General features: G+C 50.4%; 1 long non-coding RNA gene across 3 annotated transcripts; it reads left to right on the top strand.

The window, feature by feature from the left end:
- The first annotated feature begins 412 nt into the window (after window positions 1–412).
- LOC121106896 lies at window positions 413–16,943 on the top strand. 3 transcript variants are annotated; one of them, XR_005840162.2, is made up of 4 exons: window positions 13,954–14,074; window positions 15,116–15,184; window positions 16,062–16,230; window positions 16,815–16,943. It is a non-coding gene; the product is annotated as an uncharacterized LOC121106896 (long non-coding RNA). The 3 variants fall into 3 exon arrangements; XR_006931563.1 differs by lacking the exons at window positions 13,954–14,074; window positions 15,116–15,184 and adding an exon at window positions 413–480; XR_006931564.1 differs by lacking the exon at window positions 15,116–15,184.
- The last annotated feature ends 2,639 nt before the right edge of the window (window positions 16,944–19,582 follow it).

Genomic DNA, 19,582 nt, shown 5'->3' with positions numbered 1-19,582 from the left:
TCAACATCTTCCCATTAGGAAGTGATGACAAACCAGTCCATTTGGGGTGATTAATTGACATCTTAAATTAATCACGAGCACTCGTCTTAATGCTGTGACTCAAGATATTAACTGTTCCACCAGTCGCATGAGAAAGAACAGAGACCATTACAAAGCGCATTTGTCAAGCAGTCACTTACACAGCCATTGTGGTGGCTGAAAAAAGGTCAAGTGACTTTGTTATTGTTAAGTAGAGTGCAGACTGAAACTCCTAATTCCTTACTATGTGTTTAATGTGCCAGTTAAGTAGTGGTAATTGGCAGCAGCTGTGCCCTGGAACCAATGGTTTCTTACTGGAGGAGGAAGCCCTAATGTGCTAAATGGGGCAGGAGAGCTTTCGGGAGGGAGGGTTTATAAGGCAGGAGATGGGGAAGGGGCAGTAACCCCAAAGGAGCCGGAGGGGCTGCGGGTGGGAGACGGCAGCGGAGAAGGCGGCAGCAGGTAGGAAACGATTCTATGCTGATTTGAAAATCAATGGACAAATCAAAGCGTAACGGTTGTGGATGCGAATATAATGGTGATGATTGAGGCAGTTGAGGTTGTGTTCTGCGTGGCTGGGGTCAGTGCCGTGTGCTGCCTGCCCTGCCGCTGCGTGGAGGTGCTCCGGCTGCAGCTTGCACCGTGTGCTTGGCGCAGGATCCCGTGTTGGTGCTTGGAATCTATGCTGGGATGAGGCCTCGGTGGGCAGAGGGTGAAGAGGTCCCAGGGAGATTCGTGTTTCGCTTTGGTCTGCTCTGTCGTTGGCAGAAGGTGTTCAGGTGGCAGTTCTGCGTGCGGGGGGCTGGAGGGGCATTCGGAGCTGCAGCATACAGCCTGAGTGTCTGCTGGGGGTGTCGGTGAGCGTGGAGGTTCCTTCCTCCAGCCTCAGAAGAGCCTCTCCCCGCACAGGTGTGTGTGTGGTGCCACCGCACAGGTGCGTAGTGTGACCACACGAGTGGTATCGCCGCAGAAGCGGTGCTGCTCTGCAGGAGTGGGGATGCTCAACACCCGGACCTGCTGCTGGCTCTGTCCTGAGCTTCATACCACCTGCTTGCTCTGGGCTGAACGACGCTAACCCTGACCTGCTGTGAGAGCGCTGCCTGCCGATGCTGGGCTGCGCTGGCTCACCTAGGTGGTTGCATAAGGCTTTCAGCCCTGTTTCCAAGCCTACAGAGTTTGCATAGCTTTGGATAAACAACGGTTGTTGAGGTAGGAGCGAGGTGCGAGCAAAACCTTCCTGTTTGCCTCCCGGGACTTTGCAGCTTCCTGCTCCCAGCCCCGGGAGCAGAGATGCACAGTGGAGATAAGCGGTGCGCTGGGGACGTTGTGCAAGCTCTGAGCATCCGAACTGTTCCTGCTTGTTAAAGCACAGGCAAGGATGGTTCTCGCTGCTTTACCTTGGGCTCAGACCTTGAGCTAACCTGGCCCTCATAACGGGAGACTTCTGGGGATAGGAAAGGCTTTCCAGGGGAAGCTGCAGTGAGTCGAAGTCCTTGAAGGTGTGAGGGTCCTTAGCTGAGGGTCCTAAAGTGTTATGGTGTTATCATTAGTAAAGACAGCATTTAAAATGAAGTAACTGACAAGTGCAATAGAGCAGCAGCCGCTTTAATATTCTCCATTTGGTTCGGTACTTACGATCCCTGTCAGTCTCCGGTGAGGAACAAGGAGAATTTCTGATGAAAAACCAAAGATGTTCGTGAAAATCAAGGATGGGATCAGTGGGCTGATGGATGAATGGCACACGAGCGCCCGCTGCCACCCAGACGCTCCTGGGCAGGGGACGGGAAGGAGCTCCCTGCTCAGAGCTGTGCTGCTCCCCCTTCCCTCTCTGCCTTTGTTCTCAGCACACGGCTGTGTCTGGGGACCCTACATGGTGCACGACCACTTGAGTTGAAGGAAACCCCGAAGGGCATCCGGTCCCGCTGCCTGCAGCGCACAGGGACACCCACAGCTCCATCGGTGCTCGCAGCCCCGTCCCCTGGCCTTGGGTGTCTGCAGGGATGGGGCACCGCCACCTCCCTGTCTGTTTTTTGGCCACGTTCGGTAGATTTCATTGCAGGACTTCAGCAGCGGCACCGTGTGCTGCTCACCGGGGTCGGGCTGTGCGCTCGCAGCTAATGAGCAGACCCGCAAAGTTCATCAATAATGGATCTGGTGGCGGCAGCTGATTGCCGGCTCGCAGCGGGTGGGCGCGGGGTGCTAAATCAGCCTGATTGATTGTTGACCACTCCGGTTTTTCCAGCGGTAATTTAAAGCAATTAAAATGCCTCCCTTCGAAATTAACAAGGTAAATAACGCCCCTGCGGAGCTGCGCACGGTGGGGGTCCCGTCCAAAGTGGGAGGGGGGTTTGGAGGGAGCGCATCCAAACCTTGGGACAAAGATCCCATCGGGGCTGTGAGCCTCGAGGCTCTGCACATGGTGTGTAGCACTGCCTGCATCCCGGCTTCTCCCTTTGGTAGGGATTGTGCCCAGCCCTTCTGCTGCAGCTCCCGTGTGTTAATTGCACCGTCTATCAATCCTGCTGCTGCGGTGGTATAAGTAGAGGCTACTTCACCCATGAAGGGTGATTATCTTTTATGAGTGTGAAAGATCTGTAACTGTTGAGGTGCTGTGGGGTGGAAGTGAGGAGAGAAAGGGAGTCACTGTTACGGGTCAGACAGTCTGGTGTACAGGAAGGGCTTGCTTTTAGTTGCAAAGCAGACTTTTCAGCCTAAGTTGCAGCAACGAAGGTGAGATGAAGATGCATTTGCAGTTGCCAAATCTTTTGCCAATGTTTTCTTTTTTGGAGAGCGATGTAACCCAGAGACCCTCAGGGCTGCTGCCGGGTGTGTGCGGGGCTGTCAGAGCTGCATGTGCTGTTGTCAACAATTATTGGCGAGGATGAAATACAGGAAAAAGTAAAACTTCATCAAAAGTCTCTGATGAGCATCTTGAGAACTTGCTGAGAGTGTCAGCTACTACTGCTTGTGTGTACGTGGTGTGTGGCTGCTCCAAAAGTAGTGCCTCTTGTCCTATGATATTGTACCATGATGTCAGAGGCAAATGTTGGTGGTACAACAGTGGAGGTTGAACCTTCCCACCAATATTCCATTCTGTTGCTGTGTGACAGATGGCAGCAGAGGGGCACTCTGACAGAATGGCGTCTGACATGGGAGTGTGTCTAAAACAAATGTGTGGAATGGAATTCCTCCATGCAGGAAAAATAAAATGGCCCCCATAGACATTCATTGATGCTCAGTCAGTGTCTATGGAGACCCAGCAGTGGATGTGAGCTCAGTAAGGGCTGGGTGATGCATTTCAGCAGTGATGATGGTGGCCACCTTCACTGGTGCAGGTTTTACAAGCGTGGCATGCAGGCTCTTGTTCATAGCTGGCAAAAATGCACTGCTAATTGTGGTGCCTATGCTGATAAATGTTTTGTAGCTGAGAACTTGCTCTATCGAGCAATTACTCTGCTCATTCTGCCTGTTGTAGATTGTATGGAGGTGTTACTTTCAGAGCAACCTCAGTAGGTGCAGCCTGTGACAATCCCTCTTCACTCCCTGTGGCCCAGGCACACCAAAAGGTTGGACACCTATGAGTCCCTGTGGCTTCAGAGAGCTGAGCAGGACGGCTGATCCCTTCAGAATGCTTCCCATAGCCTTCCTTTCCCCAGGCTCAGTGTCCAGCTCCCCCTGCAGCCCCCCGTGCACACAGGGGCTGGTGGGATGCTCGTGCCATGGGCCCAGTGCTGCTACTGGGTCACACTGCTGTGTGCTGCCTGTTGGAAATCTGCACTTGGACCAGGATGGGAAATGTCTGGTCTATTTCATGTCAAAGGCTTTGTTTATCTCAGCTCTTTGGCAGTATTTATGTGAATGCATGATTAGTTTGTAAACTAGCAAACACCTCCTTAGCCAAACACTCCTGCCTGGCTTTCAAGGGCTGTGAGCAGCCGTGCACTTCAGCATGCACCTCTCCTGCTGTGGGCTGTTAATTGCAGTGATTTGTGTGTGAGTTCCTCGACAGAAGCACAGCTCTCTCCTTCTTCTGAACATTGGGAATGTCACTGATCTCTGCTGTGCAGGGGGCAGGTTTAGCCCCAGCTTTGCTTTGCAGGGGTTACTCTGAAGGCTTTGGAAGCTATGTGAGGCTCCATCTCTCTGAGGTCTCCAGTATATCTCATTTATCTGTAAGAGTCACAGCTGTGAGGCAAATCCTCTGTCCGATGGAGGAGAGGTTTGATGTAATGCTGTTTATTTGGAGTAATCTATGGAAAGCCAAAGCACGTTGTATTTTAAGAGCAATTTGGTGAATTTGAGATGCGCTGTCCCATCTGCTTGAGCTCAGATCCTGAATTAAAGGAAAGGAAGCATAATCTGTCAGGCTCTTGCGTAACTGCTGTGTTGCCATTAAAAGAATATGATCTTACAAAAGAGGTAGGATGCTAAATCCAGCAGACTAATTAAGCTACTCATCTAATTGAGAGTTCAATGATTTATTGAGCCATAAACCCCAATTCTTTCTACTTACTGACCAGGACCTGCCATGTATGCTATCGTCTGATGGGTTCTCATTTCCAGCTGGGCAATATGCTCCTTCAAATCAGTGTTAAAAATGTCACCAAGGAAGGCATCCTTCATAGTGGGCAAATGATTAGCCCCACGTGAAGCATGCAGCCCAGTCCCACTGCTGCTGGGAGCATTGTGAGCTGTGGCCCTACCAGGCAGCCCTGTGGGAGTGCTGCTTCCGAAGGGCATTTCCAGCCAACAAATAGAATCTCAGAACTGTTTGAGTTGGAAGGGATCCTTGAAGGCCATCTGGTCCCGCTGCCTGCAGAGCACAGGGACACCCACAGCTCCATCAGTGCTCATAGCCCTGACCCCTGATGGTGGATGTCCCCAGGAATGGGGCACCACCACCTCTCTGGGGTGTTTTGGGCTTAGGATGCCTGAGCTGGATGTAGATGTGCCTGGGACTGTTGTGCTGGGTGCTGTTGGCAAGGAGGGTGAGGATACAGGAGGTTGTGCTCTGTTATGCAGACTCACCTACAGATGTCAGAATCCCAACAGAGTTGGCCCAATGAATGGGAGGAAATGAAAATGTGAGAAAACTGAAGCAGAGCATCTAGTGATGGCAGTATTTGTCTTTTAGGCAGACATGTGGGCTGTGAGCTGCGGGAGTTCGGTGTTCTGCTTGATCATAAGCAGAATGAATGCACAGAACCTCGTGGCATCTTCAGCCTCTGGTAATGCAGTGCTTCTGGAAGGCTGCTCTTTGTATTTTTTTTTCCCTATCAATTAGGAATTTCTTAACCCATCTCTTTTTTTTAACCTGTACCAATTGCCTTAATTGACTTCCGCCTTAATTGGTAACAAATCATTTGCACAGAGCTCTTGTAATTCTTGGCAATCCATCAGCCCAGGTTTCCTGTGGGTCCATAGCTGAGTGGGTGCCAGCCATGTCCTGGGGAGGGTGGTGGTGACCATGGGGGTGGGGATGGAGTGGGGAGCAGTGGTGGGAAGTGACGCCTCCAAACCAAGATGAATGCTTCTCTGCAAAGCATCTTGGCCAGAGAAGCTCAATAGAGGGCAAGCTGTTAAGACCAAAAGCCTGTGGCATGCTGGGGAGGAGGTGTTGTGATGTAGGGGTACCTTCTGGCACATGTTTCTATGAACCTAAAAAATGCACTTCCTTGCATCCATGCTCCCAACCACCTGCTTGGTCTCTGCATTAGTGCTGTGTCGGTGGCAGAGCTCAGTGCTGGCATTGCTGCTTCCCCAGTTGTTGAAGTTGCACCTGGAGCCCAATATCTTTAAATAATGGTGAGAAGATAAGGCAACATGTGACAGAATCAGGCGTGAAATCCTGGTGCGAGCTCTAAGTCAAAGCAAAAGGGTTGTTCAACACCACTCCCTTTGATGTACTTGTGGGGTGTGTAATTAGCTGTAACCGAAATATTATTTGATCTTCTATGTAGAAAATCACAATTTGTTTTTGTATGTGTACTTAAGATTATACTTACAGCACTCCTTTGTGTGAGCCACTTTTCTGTTCGCTGCAGCGGACCTCCTGGAACACTGTGACACACCTGGGCCTTCCCATGTGCAAAGGGGAAGATGCTCTCATGCGTTGGAGGTGTGCAGAGCTCTGCTGGGGTGTGAGTGGGGAAGCTGTGCTCCTGCTGTTGTGTTCCCAGTGAGGAATATTCTGGCTGGGGAGAACTGTGTCTCCAATGCACCCCTTGGTGTTTGTGCAACCAGCTGCAGGAGAGATACTTATGGGCCGTGAGGTTAACTGAACCCAACTTGTTCTCTGAGCCTGGGCTCTTCTCATTCCCAGTGTTGCTGGCTTCTGTGCTGTTTTCTTATTTATCCCATTTCTGCAGCAACTCCTGAGCTGTCCGTACGCTGTAGGCAGAACTGAGTCACTGTAAGGGAGTTCACAGCAGGATGAGAAGTGTTTGCTTTCTGTCTTGTGGAGCTCTCTGCCTCTAGCTCTGAGGTTCCTTGTTGCAGATTGCTGCCAGTGCATCCGGCTCCCTTGGTAAATGCTTAGAACAGGAGTCAGGAAGGAGCTCCCTGGTTAGAGGAGCAGTCACAACTTGCTTCTCTTGCACCCAGCAGACCCCCACCGAAGCATGGATGCCTCCAGAAGGAGAGGGTGGACAGTCCCTGCAGTCATGGGGATGCCTTGGGGTACCAAGTGATCACCTCTTGAAAGACTACAGAAGCAAAATGTGGGATGCTGGATTGACCCCCCCCCCTCCCCAAGATGTTCTAGAGCAGCTGCTGGGCTTGGTGTGGTGGCACATCCTTCAGGGGGCTCTCAATTAGCAGAGCTGGCTGTGGGCTTTGTGCAGGGTGCCATGACCCCCACTGACAGCCATGTATTGCATCCTGCTTTGTCCTTTCCAAAGCAGAGGAGGAAAGCCCAGCTCCTTCCTATTTGCAAGACAATTACCGCATGTGCTCTTAAAGCTTTCCTGCTTCAGCAGCACTTGAAATCCATGAGATAATCAGAGTTTGACTTGGCTGGGTTACAAGGGCCATTTCCTCTCTGATTAGCCCTGTTTTCACTCACCTTCCTTTCATTTCCATCCGTATCTCTGGCCATGGGAGTCTCCCTCTGAGACTTTTCTGTATGCAGCGTGGGGGAATGTGGACGGAGCACAGAACTAGAGCAATGATCAGTATTTATTGTCACCATCCTGCTACGTATTGGGGAGGTTTCAAAGCGCTGTCGCGTTTCCCCTGGTGCAGTGGGAAGTGCTCTCCAGGAACAATCCCTGGGGCTCAGGGATTAAAGCTACGCTAGTTTTAAGGAAGGAACACAGTGATTTAGGAGTTGAGGAGAGCCTCAGACTGCTGAAGTGCTGACTCTTCCTTTGCTCTGATGCCCCTGAAGGAGGCTAGGATGGGTTGGGGTAGTGGCAGACATGTACCTGGGATGCCAGCTCCTTCCCTGCCTGCTGCACCATGTGGCCCTGCTTGCAGGAGGTTAGAGCTGCTGTCTGCACCGGGGCAGTGTTTCACTGCAGGGCATTCCAGCTGATGCTGGAGATGGTGTGCAGATCACTCACTCTGCATTCCTACTGCTGATGGGCAACCCAGGAGATTCATGGTGTTGATTCAAGTGGTTGGGTGGGGAAGAGCTCTTGTTCTCCTCCTGTCATGGAAACTGCATGAAAATCCCCCAGAACTGAATGCACTAAGCCACCTGGGTGAGGACCACATGGTGTGAGGGGCAGGGATGAGCCTTGACTGTGTGGCAAGCAGGGGGACTTTGGCCATGGGATGCTGTGGCCTTGGGAGCAGTAGGGTGGTGGATGCTACTGATGGTATCAGGGCCTGAAAGAAAGAACTTGTGATAAGGCGAGGCCTGACCTGATCTTGTGCCCAGTGCTTTAAATGAGAAGGGAGCAAACCTGCTTGTTGGTGTGGGAAACCTTGGCCAGCTTCCTTGTTTAGTTTTCCCACAGCCCTGTGCTTCCTGCTTGCCCTGGCTCTGAAAGTACTGAGATAGCATCGGCTTGGCCGTGCTAATGGGATTTGGTCCGGGGTGGGAGCAGGATGTGCTCAGCATCCCCCAGGGCTCCCATGGGGCTGGGATCCCTGTGAGGATGGGAGGAGCTGGGGAGGTTGGGGCTGACCTGCGGCCCAGGTCTCAGCGAGGGTCAGATCTGGGCTGGGTGATAGACATGGGCCAGAGGGGCACAGGGTACCTGGGGGAGGGGGGGGGGGGGGGGGGGGGGGGTGAGGAGGGAGGGAGCTGCTGCTCCGCATGCAGGAGTTCATTTTCCAGATGATGCACCGTGTCCTCTGGGGGAGGGAGTGTGAGTGCCTCCGGCTGATGGAGATTACTGGAGGGGAAAAGGGTGGACTCTGGGTCTGGCTCTTCCTCCCCCTCCCTAGGTCACCGGCTGTAAATTGGCGCAGCCTTTCTGGGCATAAGGAAAAATACCAGTAGCCTGCCAAGCAAAACAATAGGTCTTTCCAGTGTTGAGCCATGTCCAGACGGTCTGGGCCGGTGTCCAGCTCTGGGCTGGCTCTTGCCGAAGCCTCCCCTTGCTAGTGCTTTAATAGGAGGGAAAGGAGAAGCAGTGAAGAGTAATGAAATGGAGGAATGTCTGTGACATTTTTCTAAAAAGGAAAAATGTGGAGTTTCCAGTCAAACTGAAAGACTTATTGGGTTCGCTGGGAGGCTAAGTCCAGCTCCTCAGGACAAACTGCTAGATAAGGAAAACAATTTAGTCCCGAGTAATATTCACTTCAGGATGGTGTGGGCTCTGCCAGAAACTGTTTTGACTGCACTGCTTTCATTGATTTTTTTTTTTTTTATTCTTTCCAGCTCTCTGGCAAACCTGGCCCTGATGGCCCCTTAAGGGAGAGCTGGGGAGGGCTCTGTGCCCGGGGCTGATGGTGGCCCCATAGGCAAGTGACATTGCTCCACACACCAGCCCAGCCTGGTGATACAGGGATAGGAAACATGAGGGAGGTGGTCTGCCCTTGGGTTTGAGCCCTGAGCCCATCAGCCCAAGCTGGCAATAGCAAGGTATGGCTTGCACTGGGATGTGTCTGTGGCAAGGCTGTTTCTTCCTTTGTTGTTGCTTTAGTTGGTGTTTCCCTCTTGCCAACACTTGTATTTGCACATCGTTTTCTTGCTGGCTAATGGGTGCTCATCAGAAACACCCTGCAAACAAGATGTGGGTGTAGGTAAGAGGCAGCACCCTGTGTGGCAGCGTTGACCCCCCTGATAGCCTCTGTCCCTTTCACCAGGCAGGCACTGAAGACGCTGATTACTCCATCCACCTCGCTTCTTCCCACATCAGCCCTGGTTCTGGGAGAAAACATAGCGTGAGAAGTGGTGCCTGCACCCCAGGAGGTCTGAAGTCTCCATAAAGCCTCACTGTGTGGGGCTCTGCCCCAACTGCCCCCAGCTTTGGGTGATTTGGGATCTGCTTCTCTGCTTCTTGCAGTTGTCTCTTCCTGGCTTAGGTCACCAGGTGGATTTGTTCAGTGTTCAATGGAGCTCCCCAGTATGTGACTGAATCTGGGCAACTATTTCTCTATAAACTTGTTTGTGAGCAATTGATTCACAAGTTGTCAGGGCAGTGAAGTTCTCAGTGTTTCTCAGAGCCTGGGCTTTATACATCAGTAGAACATCTGCCTCTTTAAGTGTAGGGAAGCAATCTCTGTGCCTTCCATCCACGCTCCTTGGATGGAGAATGCCTGCAGTTAGGTCCCACCTCGCCCAGAGGTGTCTCACTGCTGCAGCAGCAGAGCATGGTGAATCCACAGCCCCCATCCACTGGAGGGCCGGGAATAAAGATGTAAGTGTGACAGTGCTCCCTCTGAGGGCAATTACTCTCAACAGGCAACAGCTATAGCACAGCTTCTGGCACCTCGGCCCCTGCTCTTCCTCCCCAGGTTGCTTGGAGAGTTTGTCTGCGGCAGAGCTGAACTCCCTTGTTGGAAGCCCATGTAGCCTCAGTGATAGCTACAGGGATCTCATCAAGCAGGAATTTCTTGGCAGGGGATAGGACCTGTCTGCCATATGGTTTCCATGTTCGGAGCAGAAGGTGATCTGTGGAAGTGGAAGAGGGGGGAGAAAAAAAATCAACTTCTGTGGTTGATTTTTCACTTGAGACTAATTGTTCTGTTGCAGCTCTGGGGAGGGACCGGGGACAGCACTGACCCTCAGTGCGCTGAAGCCTCCCTGGGCGTCTCACACTGAAGCTCTTTTGTGGAGTATTTTTATCATCAGGAGACGTTATGTTTTGACAGCTCAGATATCTGCTTGAAGGGCTAGACAATAAAAAGCAAAACTGGCCGGAGTGCAGAATGCACAAATACTTGTCACATCCTGCCCTGCTGCACGAGGAGCTCGCATGCTGACAGCACATCGTATGAGGTGGGGGTTGGCTGCTTGGTGGTGGGATGTCTTCTTGGGGCTGCCTGTCTTTGAGAAGCCCGTTTTCTTTCCCCCAGTATGTGAAAGCTGGGTAAAGTCAGCTTTGTAGCATCCTAGTCTCCAACCTGAGGGCACGGAGACTGTATTAGAGGGTGTTAGGCACCCTCTCACCTTTCTCCTAAGAGTGGTGGGAATCCATTAATGCATGGTCCCGGGGGCATGGCAATACTTCCTAAGATGACTATCTAAATAGGTGAAAAAATCTGATCTGCCTTCCTTAAGTGTTGCAGTGGAATACCCCTTGGCTTAAGATGTGAGCCAGGACTGGGAGTTGTACAATGCTCTCAGGATGCTGGTGGTATGGGAAATGCTCAGTTTAGAATCATAGAACTGTTTGAGTTGGAAGGGACCCCCCCAAAGATGCTCTGTTCCCACTGTCTGCACTGCACAGGGACACCCACAGCTCCATTGGTGCTCCCAGCCTTGTCCCCTGACCTTAGGTATCCCCAGGCATGGGGCATCACCACCTCTCTGGGCACCCTGTGCACTGCCTCACTGCCCTTACTGTAAAAAAAAAAAACTCTTCCTTGTATTCAATCTCAATCTTCTCTCTCTTACTTTAAAACCATTTTCCCTTCAGCTATGGTTCAGGTGCTGTGAGTGTCAGCACAGAGAGCAGTTTTGCTCCCTGGGAGGGGCAGTGGGCGCTGTGCTCAGAGGAGGATGCAGCTCCCCAGCAGTGCATGGAGGCATGGCCATGGGGTGCTGGGGGAGCATGGTGAGTGCGGGGCGTCAGCTGGCAGTGAGGGCCTGGGCTCAGCAATGTGCTCCTCTGCCCAAGTTCCAATTCATCCTGCTCTGGGAGGGCCTGGTCTGCACGCTGCAGCTTCCAACTGGCAGCAACAAAGACATATAACTGTCTGAGCAGATGCAGAAGAAAAGTCTCTCTGTCCTGAGAGACAAAGACATTTGCTCCTCCTCAACAAATATTTAGGCCGTGGCTGTTGCCAGAAGCATCGCAAGCATCCAGGACACGTTTGCAGCAGAGCTCTGCCCCACGGTGTCCTGGGGCAGCTCAGAGCCTCAGGGTGGGTGCCTTGCTTTGAGCATCTCGCTTCTATCCCAATAGCAACACTGCTGATCAGAAATACAGCAGGACAGCCAAATAAATAGCAGTCGGTGCATTTGAATTCTTTTGACGTCTTTGCAGCCTCTCTGTTAAAAATAAATAATAAAAAAAAGGCACGGAGTGTTTTAAAACACGAAACGTAACATCAAAACAGTAAAAAGTAGATCAGAATGTTCTGTCTTGAGGTTCAAACAATGCCCTGGAAATTTCCAACTCTTTCCTGTTTGTCTCTCCGGCCTCCTCTGTGCCCTTCTGCGCAGCTCTTTGGGTAGTTTTTCCTACTTGTGGGCATCGATGTGGAGGCATTTAGCAAAAAAAAAATATATATATATATATTATTCTCTCTCCAAAAAGTTTCCCTACTGTGCCCTGGCAAAGTGGAAACATTCTCGCAGCTTCCATGGGATCCCTGTGGCCCATGCTGGGGGCCGGTGGGAGGGAGGCACCCGCTGGGCTGCTCTCATTAGGCAGCCTTGGGCTGCTGCCAGCTCCACGGCAGTAGTTCACGACGGAGACCCAGAACCTCTCCTGACTCGGGGTCAGGCTGAAGCCAAGCTCCCTCCTCCTGCTCTCGTTCTGGCAGGCAGATTCCATCACTGCGCAAATATTTTTGGCAATCGGCGATAATGGGAAAGGAAATGCAGAGAAGTCCAGTCCGTGTGGAATTCTCTGAACGAGGACGCTCCAAGAAAAGCAAGCTGGCGCGTGGTGGGCTCCGGGCCCTCCCAGCCCCAGGAACAATGGCTTTTCCCTTATCGTCTGGTGGAGAGCCTTGCCTCTCGCTCCCTGGTGTTTATTACCTAGGAAATGCAGCAGTGTGTGTGATTTGTAACAACGGGCTGCTCTTTATGGAAGTGTTTTATGCTCTAAGTGGTTACAGCAGTGTGGGATGGTGTGTGTATTTTGGTATCTATAAACAAAGCAGCTCAAGAATGCCTTGATACCAAAGGTTGTTTTTGGCTTTCGATCAAATTCTTAATGTCTAGGGTGGTTTTTTTTTTGTGTGTGTGTGTGCTGCTTTTCTTTTCCTTCTTCCCTGGAAAAGGAGGCCAGTTGCTGAAATGAGCAAAGTTAGAAGAAAATGAAATGATAGAACTTCTCACTCCTTCCATTCTTCGGAGCAAAGAGGGGCCATCTTGGGGTCTTTGCAAGCCGCATGCTGGGCAGCTCGAGGAGCAAGCAGAGCCTCTTTGAGTGCAGATCCCATGGCCCTGGTGAGTGGGGCGATTGTGCCCCCATGCAGCACCACCATCACTCTCCTGGGGAGAGCCCACATCCACCCCAGAGACCCAGGGCTGTCCCCAGCAGTTGTACTCTGTCTTGAGATGCCTATGGAGCCATGAGGCACTAACACCCTTTCCCTGGCTTGAGGAGCTGGATTCTTGCGTTTCATACTATTTTGGTATTCATTTCAGTTTTTATCACTTTAAGGTTCATGCGTTTCTAATTGTTATGAATACCATGCTGAAATTAATAGTTCTATGGTTGGTTTATTGCGTTTAGTAAAATTATGTGCGTGCGATGTTTGCCAAGAAAAGACGCAGCGGAGACTTTAATCACGTCAAGATGATAATTTAGTTGTTACACTTGTTGAAGTGACGGGATTAATTTCTTAAAAGTTTGCAAACTGGAGGAGAAATGCAACGTGTGAATGTAGCTCAACCAATGTAGACCAATGGATGGGCAGGCATGTTGCAGTCGTGGCTTGCGGATAAGTGGCACTGCGCTGCTGTATCACTGTGGGATGTGCATGGGGGATGTCATCACTCAGTGTCCTGCAAAGAGCTTAAAGCTTCCATGTACCACCCTGTGTATAGGTATCATCTCACACTTGCTGGAGAAAATCCAGCCTTAACCTCGGCGCTGATTCTGCAGAGCGTTTTGTAGCCAATTGTCGGGGAAGAGAGGAGAAATGTAAAATAAGTCTTGTTTACTCGAGATGATGATGTGGCAAAATTAACTCAACAGCCAGTTCTCAGGAGTTTATGACAATAATCATGAATGTGTTTTATAAATGTGCAGCAATGTGAGTGGACTCAATTCTGGCTGAATTTAAATAATATGGCTTTGTGCAGCAAAGCCTAAATCAAATGGCTATAATTTATGCTGAAATGTACTACAGGATGCATTTATTCACAAGTATGTGCTGATTGTAGCATTGTGCTTGATTTATGGCGTTTTACTTTTTTCATATGAAAATCCTTACCAAAAATAATATTTAGTGTCTCCTTATATTTACCAAGCCCCAGCAGCTTTCTAGGCACGGTAGCGAAGGGTTGCTTATCACCCTCCCCAGAGTGGAGCTGGATGGGGGCCGTGGCAGAGGGCTGGCCCTGTGCTGGGGACGCCCATCCATTGTTGGTTGGACGCCCATCCATTGTTGGTTGGACGCCCATCCATTGTTCCTTGCCTTGCTGGCATTTGGGCAGAGGGTCCTGGTAGCGTGCTGTGGTGTGGGGCTCTGGCATTTGGAAGCTGAAGCCAGTGGTCACCAGCTCTGTAGACTTCCTGTGAACTCAAAGGATTTGTATCTGGTGAGTTCTCTTCCAACATGCTAGTGGGCTGGGATGCTACTGCTTTTTATGTCTTTGCCAATTTTCCATACACCAGACTGCTCTGTGGTCTCCCTGCAGCTTTCAGGGCTCCTCACCAGGACCTCTGTGGTTCCCACTGTGGGACTGGGGATCCCCTGCCAGGTCTCATGGCAGGATCAGGAGACACTTGTGCCCCATCTGCCTCTCTTGTTCAGCATCTGGGTGCTGCTCAGGAGTCAGAATGAGGCTGAAGTGGACAGTGGCAAGCAGGTGTTTCCTGACTTGAATCCCTTGTGTTCCTTGAGTTCCCTTTAGCTGACTTTGTGCATATGCAGTATTTTAATTGTGTGACAATACCCCTTGGCACAATTAAGCTGGGAAGCTCCATCAATCATCACTTCAAAGGTGAATGTCGGCCCTTGAGTACCTTTCTCTGCGTGTCATTTTTGGGAAGGCACAGAAGAGGTTCCTAAATGCGAGTGAATGGAAAGGTTTGGGTAATCCTCCTGGTCTTGTAGGATCACTGAGACAAAGCGTCCTACCTCCAGCTCTGCTAGAAAAATATGTAATTCAGAGACTAAGGGAAAGTTGTATTTAAAGCATTTGAAATCCCCAAATAGATCACTTCATCTCATAATAGGTCCCAAACCATCCTGGGTTTGTGCACATCCATTAGGAGCGAGCAAAGATCCATCCAGCCCGACTTTCTTTCTGGGTGAAATTCGGTTGCGCTGAAAGTTTATCAGTGATTTATTCTGCAGAGTGACTCCATTTGTAATTCTCCTTCCTGAAAGTTTCAGCACCATTGTTTTTAATGATAAGAAGTTGTTGTAGCAACCTCTGTCCCCAAACACTTGGAAATTCTTGTTTAAATAAACATACAACTTGCAAGCAACATGCAGCTTCAATGTGTATCTTATTAAGAGCTGGCAGGACCTGAGGCTCCCAGCTTTCTTGCCAATGTTTGGAATACAGTAGCATTTTTACTCTATAGCAATAAATTTCTGTGGAATGGAAGGCCATAATATTTGCTGTTTTTAGGGAAAACTCTGCCTAGTTCGGTGGAGAGATGGAAAATATTCCTAACGGATAGGAGCTCAAACAAAGCAGGTAAATACTTGGGTTGTTAACGTTGTCTGCCCCACGCGGGGCTCAGGCGTTCACCCTTGTTTTGGAGCAGGGAAGGAGGCATTGCACAGCGTTTCCAAGAGAGGCCTTGTGTTGAGGCATCCTAACAGCGACTGACTTGAAACCAGCTTAAAAGCAGACTTAAAAGGCCTCCTGAGCTCACATCCCGCAGCTGCTGGCCCTGTGCTGCCTGCGGAGCTCTGCAGCTGAGCTCAGGCTGCCTTTAGGTAGGAGTTTTCTAATTAGTTCCCTATTAATTAAAGGGTTCTGATGTTAGGATGTGAAAATTAGCTGGCAAGCCTGACTGCTGTTATCCAGAGCTTGCAGAATGAGACTCCAGATTCTGAAATAACTTCTTCATTAATAATTTTGATTTTCTGGGCGTTAGGCAGAAATGCTGGCGATTAGTGGAAGTACGACGTGTTCTCATCTCAAGTTATCCCTAATTAGCAGTAATTTCAGGCAATCCACCCTCAGTGAGGGCTGCAGCTCCTGGCAGTGGGGAGGCCCGTGTTGCTGGGGGGCTGCAGCCAGGGCTGAGGTGGGTCTTGTTTGTAGGTCTGGTGCTGCAGTGGTTTGCCCAGCATCCCTTCCTCTCTGTGCTGCTGGGGCTGCTCGTTAGCGGGCTGAGGCATTACCTGCTTCATTCATAACTCAGGGAGAGTTCAAGTGGGCAGGAAGCTGGCCCTCTGCCTGGGAGAATTTGTCACGAGATTAGGGAATTAATGAGAAAATACAATATATTAAAGAATGAGAGATTTTGCTAACCTCTTACCTTGTCTTAGCCTTAATTGCCTTTAAAAATCATAGGATACAATGAATTACCATTGATTTTTCTCAATACCTTTTATTTCTGCAGAAGGCAGCTGAACCATGGTGGGAGGTGATGGTTGAAAGGGAAGATCAGTGGCATGGGATGGGATCACGGCATCGTGCCCAGGGCTCCCTGCTGGGCCGTGGCATTGGTGGCATCGTTGGCTGGCACTGTCGTTGGGGTGTGGACACACATGGGTCGGAGAATCATTAAGGTTGGAAAAGAGCTCTGTGGTCGTCAAATCCAACCCATTCCCCCTTTCCCTTCTAGGAAGGTGTAGGAACATCACCCCCATGCCCACTTCACACACATAATATACCCCAGGGGTGAAGGACCAACTCTTAAATGTTGTTAGCTTCATGCATCTTCCCTGATAGTAGGAGAAAACATGTTTTAAGACTGAAATGATTGCATCTTACGCTTAGTACAGTGCATCTTTGTTTGGGAGCACCGAGCTTCTTGCATGAAACTTTGGTTTTTCTCATAGTAGAGGGAACTGCACCCCATCTAACAGCACTTTTGTGCTTTGACAACCCAATAAAAGGCCCACTGTGCTGAGAATATCACACAAACCTAGTTCTGCAGCGGGCTGAGCTCATGTAGGTGGGATGGAGAGGAATTTGAGTGGCCCTGGGAAGTACCAGGGGACCTGTGCTGCTGGTGCAATGGTTCAATAGTAGCATCATCATCCCTTTTGGGGATGGGACCTTTCTGGAGACAGCATATGAACTCGAGCATTTCTAAAGAGCAGGATGAACTCCTCCCTGGACTGTTAACAATAACTGTGCGTTCTCTTAGGTGCAGTGAGAACATTCCAGTGGAGAGGAGCTTGTGCCAGAATTTGCAAAGCATGATGAGGGCGAGCTGCACTGCAGGAGGTTCGTCAGCTGACAGAAAAAGCATTAAAACAAAGCTATTGTACATGTACCCCAAAGCTCCTTTTCCTCTGAGGGTTTGTGTCTGGCTGGTACATGACAAAGCCATAGTGGTGACGGGGCAGGAATGTGATGCTGGGTGGGGTCTGCTGCCCACATGTTATGGGGCTGCAGGCAGTGCAGTGGGAGCTGAGGGGAGGCACTGGGCTGATGTGGAGATGTGGATGATGAGAGATGTTGCTTGAAGTTTAGACAACTCCTCTGCACAGACATGGGATTTGTATCGGGGACTGACACAGAAAAGCCCTCAGGTCTGATCTCCTGCTGAACACAGGCCAGGTGAGCGTGAGGATCCCCGTGGCCTTAAATGTATGATCTGTTATCAGAAAACACCTGGCAGCCTGACTGGCATCACTGGGAAGAGATGGGGGCAGCAGCGGTTCTGAGATGAAGCTCTGCTCCCAGTGCTGTGCACAGGGGTAGCCCCAGGCAAAGAGTAACCTTAGTGTGCTAACCTTGTACACAGAGGCACGTGCTCTGCCCTGAGTGTGGCTTTGTGAGCACCAAACAGAGCAGGGTAAGCTTGCAATTCCAGTCCCAGCCAGCGTGAACTTGTGGCTGCCCACCTAAGGGCTCCTGGATGGGGTGGGCCCATGACAGTGTGCCTGGAGACCTCCCTGTGGGACCCGGTGGGCTGACCAGCAACACCCCCAGAGTCCCCTTGCTTGCCATGCTGTGTGCCTCCCCGCATCGAGCAGCCTTTCCTGCTAGGTATTCATGGCTGCTGCTGGAAAGCCTCAGTCATAATGGGATCATTTTCCTGCAAGCTGTTTCAGAAGGCATCACCCAGCCAGTCATATTTCTGTGCAGCATCTGTCAGGCTTCTGCACTCCAGCAAGCTTCAGACAGGACCATTTATAGTTTCAATAATGCTTTGTTCAAAGACAGGTTATGATAACTTCCATCTCTCTGTTTTGCAGATATGATGTAATTTGAACATGCCTATGGAAGTTTGAATGAAGGAATTGTCTTGTGTATATGATGAATATTCTAATTGAGAATAATATTCAATAAAGGCCAAGACAGGTGCTTTTTCCTTCTTGGGATTCCTAATTGCTGATGTGTGACCAGAATTTGTATGTCCTCTTAAACATCTTTCCAGTGGTTTCCGAGATTTATTACTGTTCCGTACTACCGAACATTTGCATAAAAAGAATTTAAATTACCCTTTGCACTGGTATTTGATATAAGGCAGATCTTGCTGCCACATGCAAATTCTGTGTACAGGGAAGGCACCAGTCAGAGGGCAACTTGCATTTTATTCTGGCTTCCAGGGGTTTGGAGTTGTACTGACAGTGCCACTACATCAGGACCTTTCTGGCTTGCTTGGGTAGTTCAGTGGCTACAGAAATCCTTCCATGGTCCCCAGATGAGTCACCAGGGACAAATGAAAGTATTTTAGCATGGAAAAAGGGGTTTTGGACCCTCGTAAGGAGATTCAGAGCCATGGCTAAATGGTGCTGCCTGTCTTGGGTGCAGCAGGAGAGGCAGACCCCATCTGGACTTCCATCCTGCAAGGTGTTAACCCAGAAACCTGTGTCCTACAAGCATCTATCTCAGATGGAAAGCTGTAACTGACATTAGTGTAGCCTGGATATTGCCCATGACTTCTGTGGCTTTTTGTCTCTTTCTGCTAGTCTGTTCTTAGGGAAATGTCACCGTGAAAGGACAGCAGGGAGGGTCACAGACCACCTCCCCCCCTCCTGGTGGTGGTCACCCCTGGGCAGCCCCAGCACGCTGTCTGTGTTGCTGCTTGGCTGAGCTGTATAGCAGCATGGGTTTGAGCTGCTTGTTCTCCTGGTGTCTTGGCCTCCTCTTTCCCCATCCTCTGGGCTTCTCTCATTTTTCTGGCTGTTTTCCTCATTTGTGAGCCTCTGTTTAGTAGTTTTTCCCCACACTCTCCCAGCTCACCCAGCAGTTCTGCTGACCGTGCAGGAGAGGTCCCCCCCCAGACCACCTGGGTAACAGGAAACACTCTCAGGCTCTGGATTAACTGAAAGCCCATACTTAGTTCCCCCTTGACTTCTCCATTTCCATCTCCTGCTCTGCTTTTGGGCCTTCAGTCCTAGCAGCTGTCATCCCTCTGTCACTTGAAAGAGACTGGAGGTGAGCTGGGAGCACTGTGTGCCATGGAGTGTGGCTTCCTCTAGAAAATCTGGAATGTGCATTCAGGTGCTTATCCCATCCCAGCGTGCATGCTGCCCTGTCACTGTAGTGGAGTTGCAGGAATGAACCCCTTTCTCTGTGCAGCAGGGCAGTGTTCGGAATCATCTCTGTGTCTGCACCGTGGGGCTGCTTGCACTGCTTTGGAATCCTGCCCTCCCTGAGCAGCAGCTGCAGGACTCTGCAGGGATGGGGCACCACCACCTCTCTGGGCAACCTGTGCTAGTGCCTCATCACTGTCAGTATAAAAACTTCTTCCTTATATCCAATCTGAATCTCGCCTCTTTTAGTTTGAAGCCATTTTCCCTTGTCCTGTCACAACAAACCCTGCTAAAGGTCCTCCTTACAGTCCCTTTAGATACTGAAAGGCTGATCTCAGCTTTCCCTGGAGGCTTCTCTCCATGCTGCACAGCCCCAGATCTCCCAGCCCATTCTCATAGGGGAGGTGTTCCATCCCTTGGAGCATTT

Source organism: Gallus gallus, chromosome 15, assembly GCF_016699485.2.
Source record: "Gallus gallus isolate bGalGal1 chromosome 15, bGalGal1.mat.broiler.GRCg7b, whole genome shotgun sequence".
Classification (NCBI taxonomy): domain Eukaryota; kingdom Metazoa; phylum Chordata; class Aves; order Galliformes; family Phasianidae; genus Gallus; species Gallus gallus.
The sequence above is the reverse complement of the archived record's forward strand: the minus strand, read 5'-3'. Positions and strand labels throughout refer to the sequence as shown.